General features: G+C 29.2%; 1 protein-coding gene across 2 annotated transcripts in view; it reads left to right on the top strand.

The window, feature by feature from the left end:
* LOC106691089 (uncharacterized) overlaps positions 1-26,220 on the top strand; it is a 100,196-nt gene that overhangs the window by 57,916 nt on the left and 16,060 nt on the right. The gene's annotated exons all lie outside the window — the stretch shown is intronic.

Below are 26,220 nucleotides of genomic sequence, written 5' to 3'. Positions count from 1 at the left end.
CAAAAAAAAACATAAGTAAATAAAACAAGTTGAAAACAGAGAAAGAACAGCAGAACTATATGTACAAAAGGTTATAATAATAAGAAATATATGTACACAGAGCGAAAAGGAAAAAAAAATTCTTATCAATTAATAAAACAATTAAAACTTTTAATTTTAAAGTTTACTTAACCTTAACTTAAATAACTACATTTACATTATTATTCTCTTATCCAGGACATGTTGAAGGAACGTCACTGCACTATATCTCCACTTCTAGTGTTAATGACCGTCCATTGAAGTAGAACACCATAATTTTGAAAAACAAAACATATATAACAACATTTCTCATATGATGCTATTTCGGTTAATACAGTAAAGACAGAGGGCCTTTAAACTATTACCACTTCACATTAAACAATCGTAACGTGTTCCAAAATCAAATTGTCACCTTTACAAAACCAAAACCCACTCGTCTGAACATATCGTCAGTGTTTTTATTTCACCATGGCAACCGTAACAAGCTATATCTCGAGAACTATTGAACGTGAATAGCTCTATTAGGGCTTACAGTTTATCAAATTTAATCTACTTTAAATCATGTTCTCTTAGATTTTTTAGTGTTGTTGGTAGTTTTAAAGATATAGAGCTCTGAATGAACATAATTATTTTTGACTTTTAGAAAAATTCGGGTTTTTTTATCTCCCAACCTATATTTGGCCGACTCATCAATTTTGACTAGTAATTCTACATAGTTTTCAATTACGTAATAACAAAATGGGGTGAAATAACTAACTTTTTTTTCCTCTTGGGCTCTTGTACTGTAATTTATTGTTGCTAGAGTTCCTAACCAATTACTAAGTTATCAGGGAACCAATGCTATATAGGGAACAATACAGTCTCATAATATAGTTTTATAATTGACAAATCCTTATATAATAGGTCAAAAATTGATTATAATTAAACCTATCAATCTTAACGTTCAATCTTGAAGAAAACAACCATTTAAGCCTTTAAGTATGTAATCCTCTTCAGAATTATCTAGGTTAGCCCAAAGCCAACAACCGCAACACCAACATTGTTGATTAACACCATGAACATCAAGATACAAATAAATGTATTAAGATATAAAGATTAATTTTACACACAATAGCCGAAACCTTATTACTAGGCTATTTATGAATTAGGAGTACCAAATTGCTAATCAACGTCATAAAGAAGTAGATTAACGGTTCACAGCAATGAAGGAATTACAATGAAATTATTAAACAAAATACTCACAATATGGAGGAAAACGCAGAACCAAAACTACAGCAAAGTTCATTGCAACATAGCGCCGATTCGGGACAACAGGTTGAAGGGCTACAACAAAGATAAGATTTCGGGCAGAAGGAAGCAGGGGAGCACCACACTAGGTTAGTACCAAGGAGTACATAATTAAACGTATATATAAATATAACAATACAGAATAGACTAAATGCTTCATAGGTTACCACGGTCAGCACTAATGAAACTGATGCCAGTCATAAGGAACTCAAGAACAAACAGTAACTTCATCAACGGCATTGAGAATGAGAGAACGCACTATCTATATCAGAATTAAACAAGTCATTATAAAGCAAATTCCTTATCATCTCAGGGCTCTAAATTACCCTTGCGCGGTTTAGTGACCTTCTATATAAGATGGTTTTCCAAAATTCTGGTTTATTTCGTCAATAGGTAAAAGTTTGTATGATTAAAATTAATATGATAGGAAATACTTATAGCGAATTTTAACTAAGCTGGAATGGAGAAGAGAACTTTAAAGAATAAAAAAGAAGTCTCGGATATAAACATTTGCTTGGTGAGGCCAACAAGAGAAAACATATACAAAAATAAAACAAGAGAATTAAAATAAAATAATCAATTTACTTACATACTTTGGATAAAATTTAAGTATTATGTCGGTAATCAAGTCTTTACAAACGTCGTTATATACAGTAAAATTATGATGCATTATCATCAGTTGATTGGATTCTATACAACTGTACTGGGAAAGATTTATGTTATGTTAGTTTTCAAATAATACCGGTAGATAGCGCTTGTATGCTGTCGCTACCGTATAAATAGAGAAAACATTATTATCTTATAACAGCCTGAAGTCACCCACACCTCAACACAACCAGCCGGAATGGCCCCTCCCCATTCTTTGTTAGCCCCTGGCTATAGAGCCACATATGTATAAACCGCCTTCAGCGGACCATGTTTCTGATCTTATAATGCCGTAAGGCAAACAAAGATATATTATATTTAGTATATATTCCTAGCTTTAAGTTGTATATATTTGTAATAGTTTTAATAAAAATTTAGGAGGTAAGAAAAAAAAAAAAAAAAAAAAAAAATCAAAATTCAACTTTTCTACCTGTCAAATAGGTGTTCAAATAAAACATTTAATTTATTTACATAAGATTTTCTTGTAGTTGTTGGATGTATTGACTTTTTATAGAATATAGCTTATTTCTTGGATGGATAATAAAACGATTGCATACATTTAAGTTGCTACAATTGAACAGATAATAATATAAATAAAATATAACTGTAATCGTAAACTAGTTGCTATTTAAAACTATTTAATAATGATAAGGAAATACTAATCAGTCAATATTAAGTTTATAAGTAATAAGCCATATATTTTTGAGGATTAGATACAGATCTAGAATATTTGTAATAATAATGTAGCATTTAAACGTCAATAGCTCATTAAATATAACATTTTTTAAAATGCTCAGGTCAAGAAAAATTCCAATTAGAATATATTATTATTCTACATTTTGTACTTGTACAACGTTTCGGGATTTACCCCATACTCATGTACATGACAAATATGATGGTACAATAGTACTATTGTACCATCATATTTGTCAATTTTATTAATTTATATTGTGAAATTTTGTCATTTATATACGTATAGTTAAAAAAAAAAAAAAAAAAAAAAATTACAACCACATAATTTAAAATAATGTCCTTCAATAGTAGTTTTCTTCACTTCAGGATTTTAATAAATTAATATAATCAACTTTCTAGAAAAGAAAATCAAGAATAAATATAACAATTTTTTAGGGGATTTGTTTAAGAATTATGTAAAAATTGTCGTCTGCCCATTTACTTAATTTTCGCCCATTTATAATAATAATTCGTCTTACCAAGGATCAAAATAAATTATTAGGTAAAAGTTTACGAAAGCCCTAGTCAAGCGAACGCGGATGTCACCCAGAGCAAGCAGTAATTACAATTATAATCACGGTTGTAAATTAGTATTGAAATTGTAATTACTAAAAATTGTTATAGCAAATAGTTAGCATCAATAATTTTTTTAGTGTAATTAATCTTCAAAAACACTAATTATAGATTTTTTTGGACCGTTTAACAGTTATCTTAGTTTAATTGCAGTATAACAAAAACTTGTACTTGAAGATCTAAATAATTAACTCATATAATGATTCTTGACCAACTCAGATTTCACAGACATTCTTATACACGACACTTACTCACCAAAGCTGAATCTCAAAAATTCTCAACCAACTAGATCAATTAAATTTAAATTTAATCCTCACATTCACGTCTTGGTCAATTCCCTTTTCTAGTAATTGTTGTTCAATTAGTTCAATATTTTTGCATATAAATTTAATCGACACATACCTGCCACCACACATACAAAATACAAAATACAAAACTTTGTCAGTAAGAGTTTTGAAAAAAGATTTGTAAAGATGGAAAAGAACATGAGTGATGTAATAACAAATAAATTTCATAAAAAGAAAAAACAAAACGTTATAATGTAAGATGATAAGTAGTAGAAAGGGAAAAAAATTGGCGTAATAGTAACATTCATTTGGTTAAAATAATTTAAATAATTAATAGCTTTTGAGTAATATTTAACAATGAAAAGTAATATTAATGGATTCTTAAATTCTTATTATAGTCACTAAGGACTTAAAATACCTTTATCGCTAGAAAAAAATAGATCTCAATTAAATTTAAAAGTAATTAAAATATATCAAGTAGTTTGGAGAATTGTCGCAGATGATTAAAACAAATATATATTGCAGTATTAATATTTCTGATTTATTTTTAATCATTAAGAAGTACTTGAATGTATCACAAGTGTTTATTATACTTAGATAACCTTAAGATTGTCCTCAATTTTTGAAAGTTCCATAATTTGAATGACCTGAGAAGTGCGTCCTTACATACTTTTTATTTATGAAGATAAATTAAAACGATTAAATGATCAATTATTTTATCAAAGGAGACTAAATGAAATATGAAATATTTCGAAAAGGGCTTTTTAGTTTACTATGTTAATTTATAGAAGTGCAAATTTATATTAGATTATTATGAATAATGAATACTAACTTTATAGTCATATCAACTTATCAGTGAATCTTCTTCCATATAACATTAATACAAGTTTTGAGAATCAAATGTCATATCTTGTCGCAATTTAAAATCAAATATAATCTCATCACTCTACACCTAACTTTTGTTATTTTTTTTTTTTTTTAATCTTTACCTCTTGGAATGAAGAAATAACAAAAATTATAAAATGCTTGAAGAAAAAAATATCTCAAGGCTCACATAAGTTTAGTATTAGTTAGTTACAGCCTATGACTGTCTATATCGATTGTTCTGAATATATTTTAAATACCGTTAAGGTGTTTAACGGCATTGAACTAATTAGTATCTATCTTTGATGCGCGGTAATAAGGGCTTATCTCACTTTTTGAGCTTTTGGAGATTATGTTGTATTATAGCACTAAATTAGAGCTACCGGTTGGTAATAAGGTCTTTATGCTTCAGATAGACTTAGTACTATATTGTTTTATAAAAATATCAATAATTAGATTTTACATGTTATGAACTTTATTTTTGCTCTCCTGAAAAATTCAATTTTTCGACATAAACCCTTATGACCGCACATATATGGACAGAATGGTTGGGGGTACGGTCAGAAAATAATATAAATAAGTTGAAAAAAAACGTAGATTGAAAAACTCACGTATATTTCCTATCTCCTACTAGTAGCCCTGATGGAGGCTAGAAATCCTGGCCGAAACGTTGGCACTATTGTATAGGTGTTTCAACTTATTCATGTAATTTTCTGACTTCACAACCAACTATCCTCTCCATATACATTATTTATCGTTTATAAGTAAATGAGAAGTAACTATTTTCTCATTATTAATTAGTATATACTTCAAAAATTTCTTTGGCAACATTTAAACGGAAGGGACTAAGTTTAAAGTATATTCTGTATCAAGACAAATTTACATGATACTAAAATTTTGTGCCTCATGGAAAAAATGATCTGAAACATGTGCAACATTCTATTAAAAACAATTGGCAAAATATTGGGTTCAATAAGTTTTATTGTTATTATAATTATTTTATAAAAATAGCCAAATGTTATTGATAAGAGAAAATGTTTAATGTATTGTTAAATTTGTTAAGAGATAATGAATATAATAAAATTAAATTCTGTAAAAAAAAAAAAAATTACATACTATAAAAATTCCAAAAAAAAAAAAAAAAGAATGTAACCGAAATTCAAAGGTACTACCTTAAATTTAAAAAAAATAAGGTCCCTTTTAAAGTATTACAATAATTACTTTTCTTTACAGAGCTCAGTAGGATTTTAATTTTTATTTATTTTATTACGAAATAATAAAAGAGAGATATTACATACAAAACTATTAGGCAGATGAGGATTAAATAAAATTAAATCTTTTATGTTAACAAATTTTTCGTACTATAATTTTCTTCACTTGCTAAAAAAACAATAAATAGAGATATTTTAAAAATCTGGTATGTTAGGATTAATCTTTATTTAATCTTAAAATACCAGATTTTTAAATTTTTTATTTAAATAGAATTTAACGGGTGCCTGATTTTTTTTTTTATTTTATCGTTCTACACTAATAAATTTGTACATTTTTGTAATATTTAATAAGTTGATAAATTTAACAATTTATATATAATTTTATTCTCTTGTTTGATACCTGTTGTATTATTTAATTATAACAAAATATATCAATGTAGTCCCAATAATTCTTTATTAATTTATATTTATTGTCCAACGTTTCAGTCAATCCGACCATCAACAAGGACACTCTAAATTTGTTTCATAACTTAAAACTTTGCAGACTATTCTACCCATGTCGAGTATAGTACAGTCAAAATTAACTTAATATTTACTCTACTATTGTTCTTATCACTTGTATAATCAATGAGAGTAGAACAACAAAATGCAAAAGATTAAATTTATATTCAAATGTAATTTTAGCGAATTTAAATTAATTTTGACTGTATTATTTTAAACTAAATTTTATAAAATTGTATGTTGCGAAACAAAAATTAAAATTGTTCTTGATGATGGTTGGTTGGCCAAAACGTTGGACAATTCATAAGAATTAATAAACAATCCTTGAGACGACATAGATATATTTTGTTTTAATTGAATACTTTATTAATTTTTTTCTCAAACGTAAATATTTCATGTGAAATATAAATTTAAAGTTCAATAGAATTTTAAATTGACTTACTATTTACTATTGTTTAGAAACCTTTAAGAGCGTCCCGTATAATATAACTGTATTATATGATTCGATGTAAAGATTTTAATGATTACGTGGGTTGAGATAAAGTAAAAAGAAAATGTCATTATTTATGTTTTAAATGCAACTGTTGTACACAGTAATATACACACACTCCGGCAAATCCACGTTTTGTAGCCTTCTGAACAACAAATTTCTGTCGAACCAAAATCTTATTTTCAAAAATTACCAAGCTATCTTCCTTTATAATTAGAAATCAGGGATTCAGAATATATTATGATGTTCAATAGAAATTTCATAAAAAAAATTGTTACGAGCAATGACAGAGACATGTTACAACTTATCATTAAAATCAGTAATAAAGAGTTAAAATAAAAATAAAAAATACTTTAAATCATTACACAATGGTTTATTTTTTTAATAAATCATTTTATTATATCATTAAACAAAAAATGAGAATACATCTAGAATATTTTTGTATACCTATCTTGAAACAAAAAACCTCAGAACTTTTTTTCATGATCCATTTCAAAGGTTCATTATTTGAAATAGATAATTATTCTTAAAATTTATGATTTTTTTACATAAAAATAAGATACTCAATAAGTCAATTGTTCACACCTATCCAAAATATTCATTTAAAAACAACAATTGTTCTTTAAATTACCAAGAACAGCCGTTCTATGAAAATCCATTATCCTATAAAATTGTGCTAGAAATAAGAGACCATAACGGTATTTCAGGGCGACATTGTCTGACATGCAACGCAACAAATTATGGAAGCAATATTCTGTGCAAATACAAGGTTATACAGCCTATTACTGTTTGTATATGCAAAGACAAATTGTGAACCAACCAACTGGAACTAGATGAAACAATGGCAGACCTTGGTGACCATTGTCCATTAGCAATGGTTTGAATGTCTATGCCATTTGAAATTTACTACTTTGTTTAGAAAGCAAAACTCACGTTCATTCATCCGTCTTCGAATGACCATAAAAAATAGGAGGTTCCCTAGAAAATAAAGAGACTGTAATTTCTAAATTTTCTAAAAATCAGTAAAATAAAAATTCTGAAACTTCTAAATTCCAAATTATAAGAAAAATGGTTTTTAATATATTTTTTTTAACTATTGCTACGTATCAGATAAGTATTTTTAGACAAAAACAAATCCCAGACAATGTAACATTAGTTGGAATTATAGATTTTTCTCTTTTCCTATTATAAAGTAGTTGTTCCATCAACATCTAGGAAAACAATTCATAACTTAAAATGAAATAGTAAATCAAAAGTACTACGAGAAAAACTTGTATTTCTATTTCACCAATCGAGCTTTCTATGTTTTATTACCTCGCCTTTAATTCACAAAGTATCAGTATAATATATATAAAGTTGATAAGGAATTCAACTAATAATATTGCATTAATTAATCAAATGCTATTTCAAGGTAGGTATAAAATATAATTACATCTATCCATCTAATATTTTTTATGTTACTAAAAGTTATAAAATATGATATCCTCTATATTTAAAAAAGAAAAAATTTGGCCCGTACTCAACCAGTGGTGGCTACCGCCAATGAAATAGGCGTTGTGATGAAAGGTCACAAGAACTTAAAATGAATTTGTACTTTGTATTATTTATGGCTTCATTAATAGAAAGCGTGTCTCTAAGAAACCAACAGAAACTTCCTGTTGGAAAAATCCATGATACAAAAAATATTGTTATTAAAAACAAATATGCTTCTTTAAAAAAAAAAATTTCGTTTTATTTATATCAATACACAATTGTTCCCAATTTTAACAAATTCTAATGCAAATTAGTCATAAAAACAATCGATATGTTGTAATTTTTTCATTTGGTTATTATTTGAAATAATATTTATATTATAAATAATTATTTTAAGATTTTTATCAGTACACTAGATAGTTATATGATTAAACTAAATTACATTCATAAATTCCCAACACTCTTCATAAATACCTTAAAATGTACAACTTTTCGGTCATTTATTCTACCTTTTATAATTCTAGCCATTCATGAAGTCCCAACACTCTTTATTAATTAGTGTTGGGACTTAACGTATGTAATTTGTTTTAATTGAATAATAATACGAGTCTCAAACAAGATATTAGAAAATAATTATATGCATATCTTCATCCTCTTCACTCTTATAAGACTCATTGAAAGACAGCAACAAGAAACGGAGCAATTCCGATCATTTACAGAGATACAGTTCCTAAAATTCTTACCATTTGTAGTATTAAGAATTCTAGACTGCAAAGATAAACTTGGTTCAATTGTAATGCACCACTTGCATAAAGATTAAGTGATTAGGCCTCAGATAAGGAACTGCAATGGCTATGCAAATGTGACATTTACCGAAGGCAAAGGACAGTGCAGCAACAAATTCTTTGTATTGCTAAAGCAAAAACTGCAGCGAATAATTATTCACTGAAAAAATAGGCATATTTTAGCTGTGACTTTTTGCTAACTTCAAAGAAGCAGTAAGATAAATTTACAGTTTCAAACACTCAAGTTTTTTTGTCATTTATTATAGAGATTTTACCTTTGAAAATTCAAATCGACAATACTAATTAATATGTGTTGGTAAAGACATATTACGGCGACTTAAGGTTTTTGAAAATAAAGCTTAAAGAAAATGGAAAAGTTGCAGGAGAAATGAGAAGAATTTAATACGATTTCTGTGAAATATATAATTTCTCACTCGATTGAGGGAACTTCACACCCAAAAGATAATGCACGCAGTGACACACAGTAGTGGAAAGTGTGAAAAATAACTCCAAGATGAAATGAGTCTAATCATGTTAATGAGTATGGTTTCTTATACTCAAATACCTATAAACGAATTCACCATAATTGGTTCTCCTATCAAACAATATTTGTGAGCTGTAGGTCTAATCTTCGTCATAGGGAAAATGCTAGTTTTTACTTTTTTCGGCCAAGCCAATACTAACGAAAGTTGGTGTATATACATGTACATGTACAATGTACATACCTGTACATTGTAGTTTTTAAAAGTAAGTTTGTTTCTTGAAACCCTTTTTTCTCAATATCAAGAGCCACTTTCACTTTAATACCCGAAAAATCGTTTTTGTACATTTTTATGTATAGTCCAGAAAAAATTAGCTTAGTTAACTTTTGTGTTGAGAAAAATGTAAGGTGAGAAAAATATTCAAATTAACCACTATGATTCAGATTAACATTTAACCTGTAGGAAAAATAATTTTAATGATGGAAAAAATAAGATTTATTTTTTTACACCTAAAAATATTACAAAAGAAAATAAATAAATAATTATTCCATTTAATTCAGCATCTTGAATAACAAAGAAAGTCATGAGAACTACAGAATATTTAAACAATTTAGAGGTTTTTGCATAAAAACGGCAGTTTCCCCCACTACTGTGTGGCATAGTATAGGGTAGGAGGAGGGGCGGCACTTTTAAGGGACGTAAAATTTTCATATTAAATAATAATATTATCTCATAAAAAACTTTTTTATTTCTAACTAGTACAATACACAATAAATATGATTTTTCTTGCCAAATAGTTCTTTAGAATTACCGTATATTTACCGAATAAGAGGTGGCAAAATTTGTCTCCACCCCTGCAAACAACCACACTACGCCATTCAATTCAGGTTATACCACTGCGGTGATTAAGATGGACGAGGAAGGTTGTAGAACATAGTAACGAACGGATCTTTAAAATGTAAGTTAACGCTAAACCAACTAGTAAAAGACCAAAGTGTAGGTGGGAGAATTCCTTCAAGACTGATTGGGTAGATTTGGGGTTCGATGAACGTACGGATGTATGCAGAGAGCGATAACGAACGTCCTAAATGAAAAAAACTTATTTTTTTCCCTCCTCACCCTTGACTAGGTAGGTGTAACTTCCGGCGAGTGCCAAGAATAAAGGAAACACCTTAAATAATAATAAAGAAATATCATATCTGAAGAATAAGTAAAATAATATAAAACTAATTAAATAATGTGAAGAAAATAAAAAGCCAATATATTTTTTGGAATTAATAATTTTTTTTTCAGGATATAGTAATAGGAGGAAATACGTTGGAAAAGGTAGATAGGTTTAAGTATTTAGGTTCTACAGTGACTAGAAAAAACGAAATTGATGAGGAAATAAAAGCTATGTTGAAGGCGGTAAATGCTTGTTATTTTTCAATTTCGAAACTTCTTAGCTCGCGCCTATTATCGAAAAACTTAAAAATTAGAATTTACAAAACTATTATCCTTCCCACTGTTCTTTATGGATGTGAGGCGTGGCCTCTTACACTAAGGGATGAACAGTGTCTAATGGTTTTCGAAAATAAAGTATTACGCAAAATATTCGGACCAAAAAAGGATGAATTAACGGGAGAATTTAGAAGATTACACAACGCTGAATTAAGGGACATACACCCGGTAAATATAAATCAAGTTATAGCATTGCAGCGTATAAGATGGGCATGTAAGGTTGTAGAACTTAGTACCGAGCGGATCCCTAAAATGATAATAAACACTGAACCAACGGGTAAACGTCCGAGGGGAAACCGAAACGTAGATGGGAGGATTGTGTTAAAACAGATTTAGTGGAATTGGGTTTGGAGGGGCATCACTGGAAGGATGTGTGCAGAGAGCGTTTGGTGGTATCGGCATCGAACCTTCGGGTTCGTTAAGCCTTTATTATTATTCTTAATAATAATTTTTTTCACGAGATAAATAAGAATCTAACTAAGAGAGAACATTGTGAAAACTGAATCATGAGATATGTATAAAATTAAAATATATGAAAATTTTCCTCATCTCAAAATAATAATCCAGGTGCCAGTGGAATAGATTAATTCTTATCATATCTCGCTAACTACTGGGCTCAGTTTCATAATCGATTTTTATAACAGCTTGACCGAATATCGATGAACAGTTTACATTGGACGCGCTATGGGTTTTACCCTTAGGGTCATCGCCCTTTACTCACATAGGCCTGAGCAGTAAATGGAGCATCGAAATGATCTCAATATGACAGTGAGCAAACACAAGAAATTTTAATTAATTACTCAGAAAGGGAATGAGATTAATTTTTGTTTATTCTATTGATAAATAATCAGCGTTGAGTAAGTCCATTTTATTTAATGGATGAAGTAATGAAAATTATAATTATAGCTCTATTATAATCCAATAATTTATTTTTACTTAGATAGTAAAATAAGATTATATAGTAGATCCCTCGGGTCAATCTTTGTGACTCAATATTTTATTTATTAATAGGGTAGAAAGAACGTGGTAGCTGATATATAGTTTTTAAGACCTCCCCGAAGGGCCATGTATATTTTTAAATTTTACTGGTAATATATTGAAATATATTTTACGAAAGGGTTATCCTACTGTACTCATAAAAGTCTTTTCAGTAAATGCAGCACTGAAAGGATCTCAAATAGAACGGTTAATTAACATAACAATTTTCAATCATTTACTTAGCAAGAGAATGAGATACCCAGTAATGGCAATTTATTTCTTCTTTTATTATTATTTTTTAAGACACTCATTATTGATACATTCTGTAACATTTAACGGCTTATTCAAATAACAAATAATCAATGTGAAATAAGTCCATTTTATTTAATTACTGAAATAAAAATTATAATAAACAGTCAAATATAATAAATTTATTACTTTTCATTAAATTTTGTGAGATCATTCGGATGAAACTTTGTCATTAAAATTTTGTTTAGTAATAGGATGTACAGAACGATAGTTAATGTTGTAAAAACAAACAAGAGACAAAAAATAAATCAATTTTACTAAATTAGTAAAATAATAAAAATTATGAAAAACAGTCTGATATAATAAAATTATTCATTTTCATAAAATTTTCTGATGCCACTCGGATGAACCTTGTTCACTAAAAATTTTGTTTAATAATAAGGTGTACAGAACTTGATAGTTAATATTTTAAAAACAAACAAAACAGAAAAAGTAATTTCTGCAAAAATAACTCATTACTTCCTCTATTTCTTATGTAATTCTAGAAATTTATTAAATTTCTGACTATGGATACTAATGTCAGTCCAATGATCAGCAAAATAATATTATAATGGATTTCTGAGAATTGTAGAAGAGTTTTTTCATGACAAGAGATAGATTTCTGCAAATGAATCCTACGTCAGATCTCGTTATTCCTCGTTATTTTTGCTAGCAGGACGTTCAAATTCTATCATATAGATGTCTATTGATTCCTCTTACTTAATATATTGGATTACTGGTGCTATTTCATTTTACAAAGGTTCATTTTCCTTCAGCCTTAACCTTACAATATGAACTTAACAATATTTTTCGTTTAGCTGGCATTCCGTATAGGGTTTGTCATTGTAAGTCTCAATGAATGTTGTCATCACATAACAGGCATTCAGACAAGTAAATAAATCCCAGAACATTTCCTGTTTTTAATTTAGTGTTTCAATGAGAATTAATTAAATGCCCATTAACTCACTAGCATCTGAAGTGAAAATTGCTGGATAAGCTCTGATTAATAAATAACATACGTTTTTCAAAATAAAATAATACGATAATATGAATAAAATTTTAAGCATAGTGGTGACGAATAATATATATTTTTAAGATGAAATCAATTTTTAAAAAAAATAAATAATTCATCATTAAAGTAATGTTTATTATTATGATTCCCAATTCAATTATTATATTAATAATAGCAACGATAGAATAGATCCTATTTTAATATGTCATAATAGCAGTAAATCGCTCTAAAGCAGTTCAGTATGTTTTATTTTCTTGATCTACTATAATTGATTAGCTTGTTGAAGCAAGATGAGTACGTAACAATTTATTATTTAGTAGTATTAGGAGAGAGAGCATAGCATCTTTAAAGTAAAATAGATTAGCATCTATCGATCCGCTCTGGGACTATAGATCTGAACTTAATATTACAATATTTATATATAACTATATAAACATTAAAAACAACAAATATACTTAAATAAGTAATTGGAACTACGACAAAATGGCTTCATAAAGTTCATCGTTCGCCTCACTGAGGGATTTGAAGAGTTTGTTTTTTAACTACCGGACGGACAAAAATCTTATGAAAAGTTCTTGGAGCTCATTTTAGGTTATAACAAAAACCTTTTATATTCAATGTATGGTTCTTAGTATAACTTGCTACTTATTTGGAAACTAAAAATTTGGGTTTGTAACCTGGGTTGTACCCACTATTTTTCATAAAAGAATGAAACTGTCCGAGGTTTTTTTGAGAATGGAAATTGAATCTTCCCAAAGAACTTAATGGACCTGTGTATTAATTTTATTATTGAGCTTAAATGTTATTTGCGTAATAGTAAAGGTTCGGCAATATAAAGCTGAACTTTAGAATGGTATCTGATTACTTAGCTAATCACCGACCGCCTTTGACCGCTTTATGACCTTTTGTAATCTTTGGTTAGAAGTTTGCTGGCCTTTTCTATTGTATCAGCATCACAGTTGTTAAATGTATTTATAACGGGATAACTGGCCTTCCTTCTTCCTTATTCGTAAATTTAAAACAATGATCTGTCGTCGTAAACATGTAAGTTTTTGTTTAAATAATGAAACGCTTATATATCTATTTATACGTAAAATGGGAAAGAGTAAATTTGAATTACGGGTTGCAACAACGTTGTATGTTGCTATTTCTGGATTGCATGACAGGACAGGCCAAATATTGACCCTGATGTTTCTAATTAATGTCCTTTATGTCATATGTGTGGTGTTACAATAGTATTCTAATATCTTTATAGGATATATTGTAATAAAAACAAATTAATAAAAAATTATAGCTTACTACCTTATTACAGCCCATGATTAATTTGTTGCTGTGTGTCCAGGGGTGGCCAATCTTTCAGTATATATGAACTACTTTTTATCTTAAAATTGTGCCGCGATCAACTTGTTGTCATAGACTTAGTCTAAGGGGTGTGAAATGCATATGTTTATACACTGTTTCAGTATAAGGTGCATTCCAGCGAGATATGGGTTGTTAAGATGATGAATTGGGTAGTCCGAATGAAGATTTGACACTCCCCCCCCCACTATAGTTGAAATAAAGTTGCAACGTGTAGATATCCCAACCTATTTCAGAAATGATCAGGCAGGGGATAAAGAAACAAAAAGAGTTAACGCTCGGTTCGTATGATCTTGTTGCCAGGGATGAACCTGGACCCATAAAGTAAGAAGGAGGAATAAGGTTAAGAAAAGGGCGAATGAAACATCAAAACATTCAAAAATAAATAGAGAAATCTAATCTAAAATATAGTACAATAACAATAGCAATATACGCTTATTGAACCCGAAGGTTTGATGCCGATACAACCAATCGCTGGCTGCACACATCTACCCAATGATGCCCATCAAAACCCAAATCTACCAGATCAGTCTTACCGTAATGCTCCTATCTACGGTTCGGTCTACCCCTAGGACGTTTACCCGTCGGTTTGGTGTTTATTAACATTTTAAGGCGGATCCACATGTTGGCCGCTCGCCACGAATCAGAGGCTTGTACAAATGCTCGGTAAAGAGAGCGGACCATCCACATGTCAGTGTTATTCAGAGAGGCAAGCATGGCGGACGATAAGTGGTCACCCATTGCACTGGGATTATATTATTTTTATTCCCAAAAAAAGGAAATTAAATATAAATAAATAAGATTAAATATAAATAAATAAGATTAAATATAAAACTTATAATAAAAATTAACTACAACCTCCTAACATTTCTCAGTTGCAACTAGACAAAGAACAATGGTGGAGATGCTACACGAGCGCTCTCACGAACCCCTTTGATCTGTGTCCAAAAAACCGACTCTCGAAAGATCGGCAACGAGCTTAAGCCAACTCGTTCAAGCCACATGCACGTGCATGCCCGAGTTCCCCTTGGCTTGGCCAACATATAGAGGCCCCTTAGGGATCCGTTCGTTACTAAGTCCTACAACCTTACACGTCTTATCTTATTCGCTACGATGGCATAGCCTGAATTATATTTACCAGGTGCAGTTCTAAATTCTCCTGTTAACTCATCCTTTTTCGATCCGAATACTTTATTTTCAAAAACCTTAAGGCGTGTTCTTCCTTTAGTGTGAGAAGCCATTTTTCACATCCATATAGAACAGTGGGAAGGCTAATAGTTTTGTAAATTCTAACTTTTAAGTTTTTGGACAGAAGGCGCAAGCTAAGCAATTTCGAAACCGAAAAATAACAAGCCTTTCCCACCTTTAACCTCACTTTTATTTCCTCATAAATTCCATTTTTTTTTTAGTTTCTAGATTTCATCAAAGCAGCTGAATTTAGTTTTATAGTTTCCCCGTCCTCACCTAATAATGCCAAATCAATATCCCCACCCCAATCATCGGTTTTTCTACGACCAACAAAATATGTGGTATAATTACAGATTTTTTGAACAGCAGTGTCTTCCATGTTGTATTGAGTCGACGACCTATGAACCCTCAAAACTATGTTTATTATAGACTCAACCGATTGATATGCAAGTGGGGTTCTTGATCTCAACAATTTAGATAGCTTGGGATCGATAAGAGAATGGAATAGCAGTCTGGGGTCTGACTGAACTTGGCAAGGCACGCCAGATATTTGAATAGGAATAAATTAGAATAAAAACAAGGGCATTTATTATAAGTATATACAGAAAGGTTTCTGGACCCAAAATGTCTCCACCATTTGCGTGTGGTTGTTTGAAATGATTAATAAAACCAAAGTTCACGCCACGTTTCCATATCCGATGTATAGTAGAAATTGAATTTATATGCATCTGTCTAGACCGAAGTTATATTGTCCGCTTGGCGATTACTCGAGTCCAACTCATATTGATATTAACCATTTATAATAAACCAACATTGAAAGATTAGTTTTCGCAGCCTGTGATTATTTTGAAGAATCTAGTTAACTAATTGATTGTGAATGTATGTTATCATTTTTTGCGCGATATCTGTGAAAAACTTATAATTTACTTCGTGAAGCAAAGGACAAAAAAAATCATTCAATCTCCCTCCATATAGTTTTATACCAATTCTTCTGTTGTAAATTTTTAAGAGTTTTTGATGCTATAAATTTGAAAGTTTTTTATATGAACTTATACTCAACTCAGTATTTTTATCAGTTCAATAAAACTGTCAGTAATATTGACCGTGAAAAAGTCGATTTATAATTCCGATTATTAGTACTAAAATGTTTTATTTGTAAATTTAATAATTGCTAATAAAAACAATAAAATCCGAAGCAATTATTGTTATCCATTCGTTAAATAGGTGGTTATTTTTTAATTGAAAAATTCACATTATATTAATAACTATTGAATCAATCGATAATGTTTTTAAGATTTATAAACAAAGACACAAAATATAATTAAATCTGTGTTTGCTTCCAAAAATAGAATTTTAAAAAATGACTCTTTTACACTTAGTTTTTATAAGATTTATTGTTAAGTACCCGTCAGTTCACAATTTATTATGAATTTTAGGGAAAGATGAACCGACGGGTAAACGTCGGAGGGGTAGTCCGAGAAGGAGATGGGAGATAACAGAGGATACCGTTAAAATTGATTTAGTAGATTTGATGGAGTAGATTTGGAGGAGTGTCACTGGACAGATGTATGTTAATGGTGCAGTAATAGTAAAGAATGAATGGTGGTACCGGCGTCGAATCTTCGGGTTCGCTAAGCCATTATTTTTAAGTATCAAACATATATTAGACAACCTGCACTATAGTGTAAGGTATTTAACAAACTAAAGCTTACATTTGTATATTCCATTGTTCTTAAAACTTCATTTCTGCACCTCACCTCTTTTAAGCAGCAAGCACAGAATTGGCATATTAATACATTTTCAAACAGAAAGATAAAAGAAAAACCGAACTAATGAACACTAGTGGTAGTTGACCAATTAAGATGACTGAGTTTCCTTTGCACACACAAAAAAAAAAAAAAATAGTTAATTTTCCACAACTTGAGTTGGTGAGAAAACAAAAGTCACTCACAGATGGCCGGGAGAGGGGAGGGGGGTTCGATATGCTCATATCGATGACACCTTTCGGTTCTAATCTCACCCGAGATGGACATCTTGAAGCCGGGGTCGAGTAGGTAGAAATAAGGAGATGGGTACGGATCCCTTCAAAGGCAGAGCCTCCCCTCCAAAAAAAGATTAACAGTCGTGGGTTAGAGCGAGACAAAAATGACCGCTCCGATCTTTGCCAGTACTGACTGCAAACTCCCTTATCAGTCTGAATCCAGGCAGTAATACAGTATGATTACTGCCTGGATTCAGACTGATAAGGGAGTTTGCAGTTCTTAATGTTGTATAAATGCTATACCGCAGCGATGTATTTATACACTACCACAACAAACTTCCTTACTTACGTAATAAATTCTTAAATATAAATACAAGTAACTTGTGGTTAAGAATAAATAAAAAATAAACTTATAATAAACAAAAAACAATTAGAAGTAAATAAAAATTGAATTAAAAAGAGAAACTACACTTTTTGGCTTTAACAAGGATATTATCATAATATACAACATAAATCCTTTTTAACAATTGAAAGAGAATTTTTTTCTGACTTGGGACTTGACTCAACTTCGACATTTTTTGGACTTAGACTTATCAGTATAGAAATATCTCACACAAAATACTTTTAATGGATCGTGAGTTCATCAATCCATCACAGCCTTCGGCAACGTTGGAAAATAGGGTAATTTTATCAACCTGTTAAAATTGCAAGTCTCCATCGCCTTGGCAATATCCTGATTGAGAAGTAACGATGACAGAGCTGAATGAAGTTTCACTTAAAGGCCATCCAAGTTATAAAAATTGGGAGCCGTACAAAGATATCCATCTGGCATTACATTAGTTAATTTATAAAATAAATAGAATTTATTTTATAATTCATAGTAACTGAAAAATGAGAATAGTAATATCATCATAAATTTAAGACAATTTCTAAAAAAATTATCGGGGTTCCGGCAACTAAGAAACATAAAATAATTCATTAATTATGCAAGTAAGTTAGCTTGCTTGTTTGTTGGATGCTGACTTCCAAGGAAAATAAAAAAATTATTTTATATGGGTTATTTTTATATATTATATAATTTTTTTATACCTTGCGAAGGTTCCTAATTACATTCTGTCAACAACAAGGAGAATAAACATACAATAAGCACACATAATATACATTTAATTCCCATATTTCAATAACCATATTTATTTTTCATTCATTTTGTCTGTTATATTTAGGAAATTTAGAATTATCATTTTCAAAAATTGATATTTCTGATTACACTAATAATAATTAGTATCATATTCGTTCATATGGACTTCATCCAAATACAAATTCCAAGCCTTTTTTTTTAAATTACAATTTTTTTATATAATAGAATAAGATAAGGTCTTATGAAAACTTCTAATTATATTCAATAATTAAATAGGAGAAGAAACAAACAATAAGTCCTTCATACTACGATAAACACATTTATTAATTTCACCTGTGACGTTTAGTGAATTTGAAATTTATTAAAAAGGAAAATTCTAAGCTTTCGAAGCGTCACAGTCAAAATTTATAAGTATGGTAAAAATATTTTAAAGGACTATTACCGTATATTTCTTACCCTTCACTGGTTGATTACTTTAGAATATACAATAAATAATTATTATTAACATGTCTTAAATATAACTTTACTATCGTAAATAATTCACCATAGAAGATTGCATTGTTCTAAAAAATATTTATGATTTCGGGAGTCTTGGTAACTAAAGTAGGATATATTTGTTTTGATAAAATGCAAATATGGGAAAAAGTTTTCGTATATATAAAACAGGCCTGTGTAAATTTATTTTGAAAGAATTTTATTTTTTAAAAAATATGCATGAAGAGAAAAATTCATTAGATGCCAAACTTATTAAACATATTTGAACGAAAATTAAAGCTATAGAGAATTATTTGCAAACCTGTAAAAAAAAAAGTTTAAAAATTGCTTAAAACATCTATTAAAAAATACGTACTATCAGATTCGACAGTTTCTAGAATAATTATGATACGTTAATGTTATTTATTTATTTATTATGGGAAAAAGATGACCGGGAGATGCGGTCAGAAGTAAAGAAAAATAATAAAATTATATATTTTTTAAAGAATAAAATGATAATTATTTTTTAATAATAATAAGAAATTAATAAACACTAAAAATAATTACTGCTTAGTAGTATTCTTCAATCCTGAGCACACTCCCCAACCACTTTCTGAAGAAAAATTAAAATGTACAAAAATTTAATTTAATTTTTATAATATTAGACAAAAAAATAGATGAATGCATATGTACAGATATTAGACTGAAAGAACCCGATGATAAAGGTATATCCCGAAACGCCGGTGAAGCAATGTAATAAAATAATATAATAAAGAATTGTTATTGTTAGGGATAATTTAGTTTCGCAGCAAGAAGGAATTGTGCCTTATTTTATTTATAAAATCAAATATTACAGTTGTGTATAATTTTGTTCTATCCTTAAAGACTTTTGTCCAACCATGACGTACACGTTTCTGAAAACCCTCTAAAATAATAATACTTAGTTAATTGGTGCTTTCAGCAGAGACTTCCATTAAAAATTTAACGGAAACGCGATATCATATATGTACATTCCTGAAGAAGTAAAAAACTCCTAACTATTTGGAAACCAAAGAACACTTCAAAACTGGATTATAAGGTGTTTGGATTGTTGAAAAAGTAGATTCGGAATATTTTTACTCAAAACATTTTTGTATCTTATAATCTAAAGCACTATTAATCCAATCACCTACTTATATATTTTTTAATATCATTTTAATTAGTTACAGTATATTTCCAAACAAAATACATTCGTTTGCTCTATTTTTTTTTTTTTTTTTTTAACCAACGCGGAAACGGATTGCGGATGTGCCAAGGGACCCTCATTATTGATCCATACATTCATGCTTTTTCCGGCATCCTTTCATTACAAAGGAAAAAAAGGTTGACTAGGAACATAGGCCTGTGGTTTCATGTAACGTACGGTACTCGTAGCTGATAACGGTTCTTCTAAATTTTACTTAAACAAGTAACAGCTACTCTGTTAGCAATCCAACAACATCAATCTAGCAATCCTAAAAAATATTAGAACAAACCTTCCCATTCCATAATCCATGGATTGTATTATTCATGTTTTCAAATCCTACTCATAGTACAAGAGCCGGGAAATAAAAGGAAGTTATTTCTCCACAATTTCTAATTACTTTAATAAAAACTATGTATTATTTATTACTAGTCGAAATTGATGAGTATGCTAAGCATTGGTAGGAGGAATAAAAAATGGCGGCTATTACATAATGTTAAAAAAAATTTCATTCGGAGCTCTATATCTTTAAAACTACCAACACTGAAAAACCTAAGAGAACATTATTTAAAGTAGAGTAAATTTGCTAAAATATTAGACTTAATAGAGATATGTCTGTTCAATAGGTCTCGAGATATATCTATTCTCTTAAAAGCAACATTTCATAAAAATATATGAAAGATTAGTAGTTAGTGAATTTATTTTAAAATATCTATATCTGAAAAACCATTAGACGTACAAATGTCTATTAACACTCAAATTAAAGCTAGTTTAATGTACTATAAAGTAGTTTATTACCTGTATCTTCGTAGGAGTAGTAGTTTTCATTATATTTGCTAAAAAAAATTGATTTATAGTTGTTCGGAGAAGACTTGATTTATGAATAAATATATCTCAGGAACTATTCGACGTACAGATGTCTGCCGGCATTCAAATTAAAGTTAGTTCTTTAATTTGAACTATAAGATAGTTTATAACGTTTATCTTTTAAGGAGTAGTAGTTTTTAAAAATATTTTATTTTTAAAAATATTTTATTTTTGAAAATATATCTCTGGAACCATAGAACATAGATATGCCTGCTAACACTCATAATAAAGCCAATTTAACTTACTATAAATTAGTTTATGACACGTATCTTCGTAGGTGTAGTATTTTTTATGATATTCGCATATGAATATAAAGTTTGCACATGAAAATTTGTCCGAACGACTATAAATCAATTTATTTTAGCAAATATCATGAAAACTACTACTCTAATGAAGATAAACGTCAGACACTACTTTATAGTCCATTAAACTAGCTTTAATTTGAGTGCTAACAGACACCTGTACTTCGATAAATAGTTTTTGAGATATAGATTTCTCAAAATAAATCAATTTACTACTAATCTTTAACAACATAATTTTTTTATGAAATATTGCTTTTTAAAAAGCTAAATTTCGAATACTATTAAACGTAAATAGGTCTATTAGGGCTCATATTTTAGAAAATTTATTCTAATTTAAGTGATGTTTTCTAGTGGTTGTTAGAAGTTTTAAAGATATTGAGCTCGGAATGAAAAATTATTTTTTTTTAGTTTTGAAACGACCACCATTTTTTATTCCCCCTACCTATACTTGGCAGACTCATCAATTTCGACTAGTAATTATAGGTAGGTTTCATTAAATTAATAAAGAATTGGGGTAAAATAACTGTCTCTTTTCTCCTCTTGGGCTCTTGTGCTATCAAATTAAGCAAACTGACACAGCTCTATCTCCCTCCCCCAAATATTTTTAAAAATTTATTTTTTAAATTTAGATTGATTATTGAAAACGTGTAAACGATGCATTTGGTGTTTTAAATTTTATATGGCGGAGAGAGAGGAAAAATGAACGATCCTTTACATAGTGGTATGGAATTCATACAATAAAAATGCAGCTTAACTGGGTTACGTCGTATTTTAAAATTTCAAAGCTTGTCATTATAACGTTGGTTTAATTTCCGGGTGAAAATTGAACTAGCATACCATTGCTCCGGAATACGAACTTTCCGACCTATCTGGCATGTTATCGCTGCCTTTCCGTGCAGAAATATAAAACGGGGTCAGTAAACCAAACATTCTTATTTATGCAGTGAGCTGTATAGGGAATAAAAATATAAAAGTAAGATGATGAGTGATTCTCAAATTTTGGAGAAGTAAAAACCTCATCAAGAACGTTTTTAAGTTTAATCGCCGATATCTGTTAGATTTTCACGCATGAAATGTTCGTTTTATAAACAGGGAGTAATTAAAAAATATTGTACATCACACAAAGTTTTTCCTGACAAGAATATAACAGTTTAACAAAATGTAACTCAGTCTCACACAAATCATCGTGATTGGGGGATACCGGACACGCTTGAATGTCTCCAATTTTCTAGTCTAAAGTTCTGTATATATTTCTCCTGTTTATTTAATAATAAAATTCTTCCATAGTTCATATTTATACATATTTTATTACTGTTAATAATGCGAAATGGTTATTTATTTCAAATAAATAAAATTAAAAGTACTTCTTAGATTTTTTAATAATTCGTTATTTAACCTTTGTTGAACTATTTAAATTAGAATCAAACCCAGATTAATCAAAATCGTTAAATCTGTTTTTGAGGAAATCGAAAAAAAAATATGAAAAATTTATTCTATTAAGTGACACTTCTGAACGGTTGATTTTATTCAAAAAGCTGCCAGGCATATTAATAATATGCCTTTCATAATTTCAGTTTCATACAATGTTTCGGTTTATAGCAAGGAAGTACACACGCCCCATTTTGGGAGACTTGGTTATTTGGGCTGAGGGGACCTTAAAACGTGTCTCAGTCGAAAACTCGAATTCGAAATTTTGCATATACGCAATATTTTCCTTTTACTATATATTTCATATATATGGATAAATGATAATGAAAACTGACAAAGAAATTAAATATTTTTTTGATACTTTTACCAAGAATAAACCAAGTTTTCTATCCCATTAGAAAAAAAAAATAGAGTAACAAGTTAAATCATGAATATGTAGACAATTGTTTTCGCAAAACCTAGTCCAAGCTCTGAAGAAAACAGTAGTCTGAAGACCAGGACGATATGTTTGGTGTTGCAGGACTTTATAGCAGGTAGCAGTGAAACAAAATTCTCTTGATGTTCCAACTATTTATACTTGTTCAGCTCTTGCGAGACCCAAGAATCAAACATTTTCCATTCAATTTCAAATGTTTATAAACGGTCATTAACTCTTGTCAACGTCTGACACAGGTGTTTTGACTTTTATGAGCGTCTTCTTCCGCAGCTTCTCCAAGACAACGGGTTAGATTTCTAAGTTCCTATCTTCTGAGGAAAATTATGAAATCTAATGACAATCGTTCCTTCATTAGTATTATCTTCGTGAAAATCTTACTTGGTATTCCTTACTTTCTGTGCAGGGGAATAATCCCGTTTCAACTAATAAAAAAGAAAAAAAAATCGGAAGTAACATGTTTTTATGATCTCGTTTGATATAAGAATAATATCTTTAAATAATAGTATGTATTAACTTTAGAGAAAAACGTCTGAGTACATCGATCAGTGTAGCTTCCTCACTATATGTATTTTTTTTCTTTCAATTTCATCCATTAATTTACTTTATTGAATATTATCTTTCTTTTTTTTTCAGTTTGTAGAAAATTGTCCATTTCTGCGTATGGGTAAGCGAACTAAGGTAATGAAAATAGATAGAATTTGTTATTAGACAATATTTACTCTAATCCCCAAGATGGAGGATGGAATTTCTTACAGTTTAAAATAGAGAATATCTGCACTAATCCACTGTTGAAATGCAGATATTTCGAGGAATAGACATAAATACATAAATTTATGCATTCCTAAGTAAAAGTAATGGATGAAATCATGTAAAATCAATATATCGTAGGACCTACACTATGTACCATTTTATAATTAAAAAATTTCTGAAAATTCCATCAAAATCAGATTGACGGTTAAATTGACTATTGAACACAAATTTGACTACAAATATCAAAACTTTTTTTTTATTTCGCTTATTCTTTTTCAGTTCGCTTTTTCTTTTTTCAGAAATTCATTTTATTGTGGCCTTATGGAATAAAAACTCGATCTCTACAACCTGGTGTGAATAGTATGGTTGTCTACAGCATACCTACCACAGCAGAAGTGGTGTAAAAAAAATTAGGCCTAGATCAAAGTCGAACGGGCACAGGTGCAGTTACGATATTGTTAAAGAAACTGATTTCTCAGAAGCAAGAAAACAAAAACAAACAATGTTAGGAAATACAGGATTAGCAATTGTAAATTATGGATAGTATATTGACAACACTTTAATCCTCCCTAAACAATAAAATGTATAATTTATTAAATTGTTGAGGTGAAAAGAACTTCCAAATAGATTATAAACTATTCCATATCATTCTTGTAAAGCGTTTCATCATAAAATTACAACAATTAAGTTATTCTTATCAACAATTTTTATCTATGTTACATGTGTTTTTTTTTTAAATTCTTGTAATCATATTTACTACATGTTTGACATTTTTTCAATTTCCATTTTGAAATCATCTATGCACTTATACTTTAAAATTGTTTTATGACCAAATAATTTAAATTATTGTCTTTCACCAGTGGTGCATTCATCTATCTCTGTAGCACACTATGCACCTACCTACAATACTTATGCTCAAACCAATGACATTACCTCTGATGTAATGTCATACAAAAATCACCAAATGATATGTCCAAAGAGGTACATTTCAAAATTTATATTGAAAAAATGACAAATATGTGGTAAACATGATTACAAGAGTTTAAAAAAAAAACATATAATATAAATAAAAATTGTTGATAAGAATAACTTTATTGTTACAATTTTAGGATGCAAACCTGCAAGAGTATAGGATAATTGTCCCAAAACGTTGTACAAGCAAAATAAAATGGAAGTTTTTTTTCACCTCAAAAATTTAATAAATTAATATAACCAACTTTCTAAAAAGAAAATCCAAATTAAAATGTATAAAATTGAAAATTTCATGCGTGAGAACCCAATATAATGAACATCTACATATATAATGTGATAAATACAATCGGGAAGACTGTTGTTAGAAGTATGGCAATCTTTGTAGGTTACTTATCTGTTTTATTATAAAAAAATTGATTTTAAACTGTTTCCAAAAAAAAAAAAAATAACTTGACTTAAGAATAAAGAATAAATGTAACGACCCTATTGTACATGATAATACGAACCTCAGCTAATTTAAAGAAAATGTAGCGAACTCCTATAAAAAAAATAAGTTATCATATAATTCATTATGCCACTGAAGTTGATAATTTATTTTATTTTAAACAATAATGTACTGAAGTACAGAAATATTTACTTACGACTTGTAATATTTTGTCGGAAGCAAAAAGTGTGTGAGGTAAAACGGAGAGTGTGATAAAATCTAGCATTAAATCTGTTTGGAATTTGAAGTATGATCCAAGATAAATCATTCTTTAGACGAAAATCGGGTGATTATAATTTACCAAAAATATAAGCTTTATCATTAAAGCGAATTTTAAAAAGAAATTCATATAAAAGCTGTTGAAAAAAACCTATCTTGTAATTAACCGATGAAACATATCTTTTATGGTTTAAAACCTATAAAAAGGAAGATGAAAATCATACACAAAATAATAATGATGAATTTCAGTTGATTCAGGGTAATATGTATTTCG

This window comes from Halyomorpha halys, unplaced genomic scaffold, assembly GCF_000696795.3.
Source record: "Halyomorpha halys isolate HHAL.00 unplaced genomic scaffold, Hhal_1.1 Scaffold2076.1, whole genome shotgun sequence".
In the NCBI taxonomy this organism is placed as follows: Eukaryota; Metazoa; Arthropoda; class Insecta; order Hemiptera; family Pentatomidae; genus Halyomorpha; species Halyomorpha halys.
Note: the sequence above shows the minus strand (reverse complement) of the source record. Positions and strands in the feature narration are given on the sequence as shown.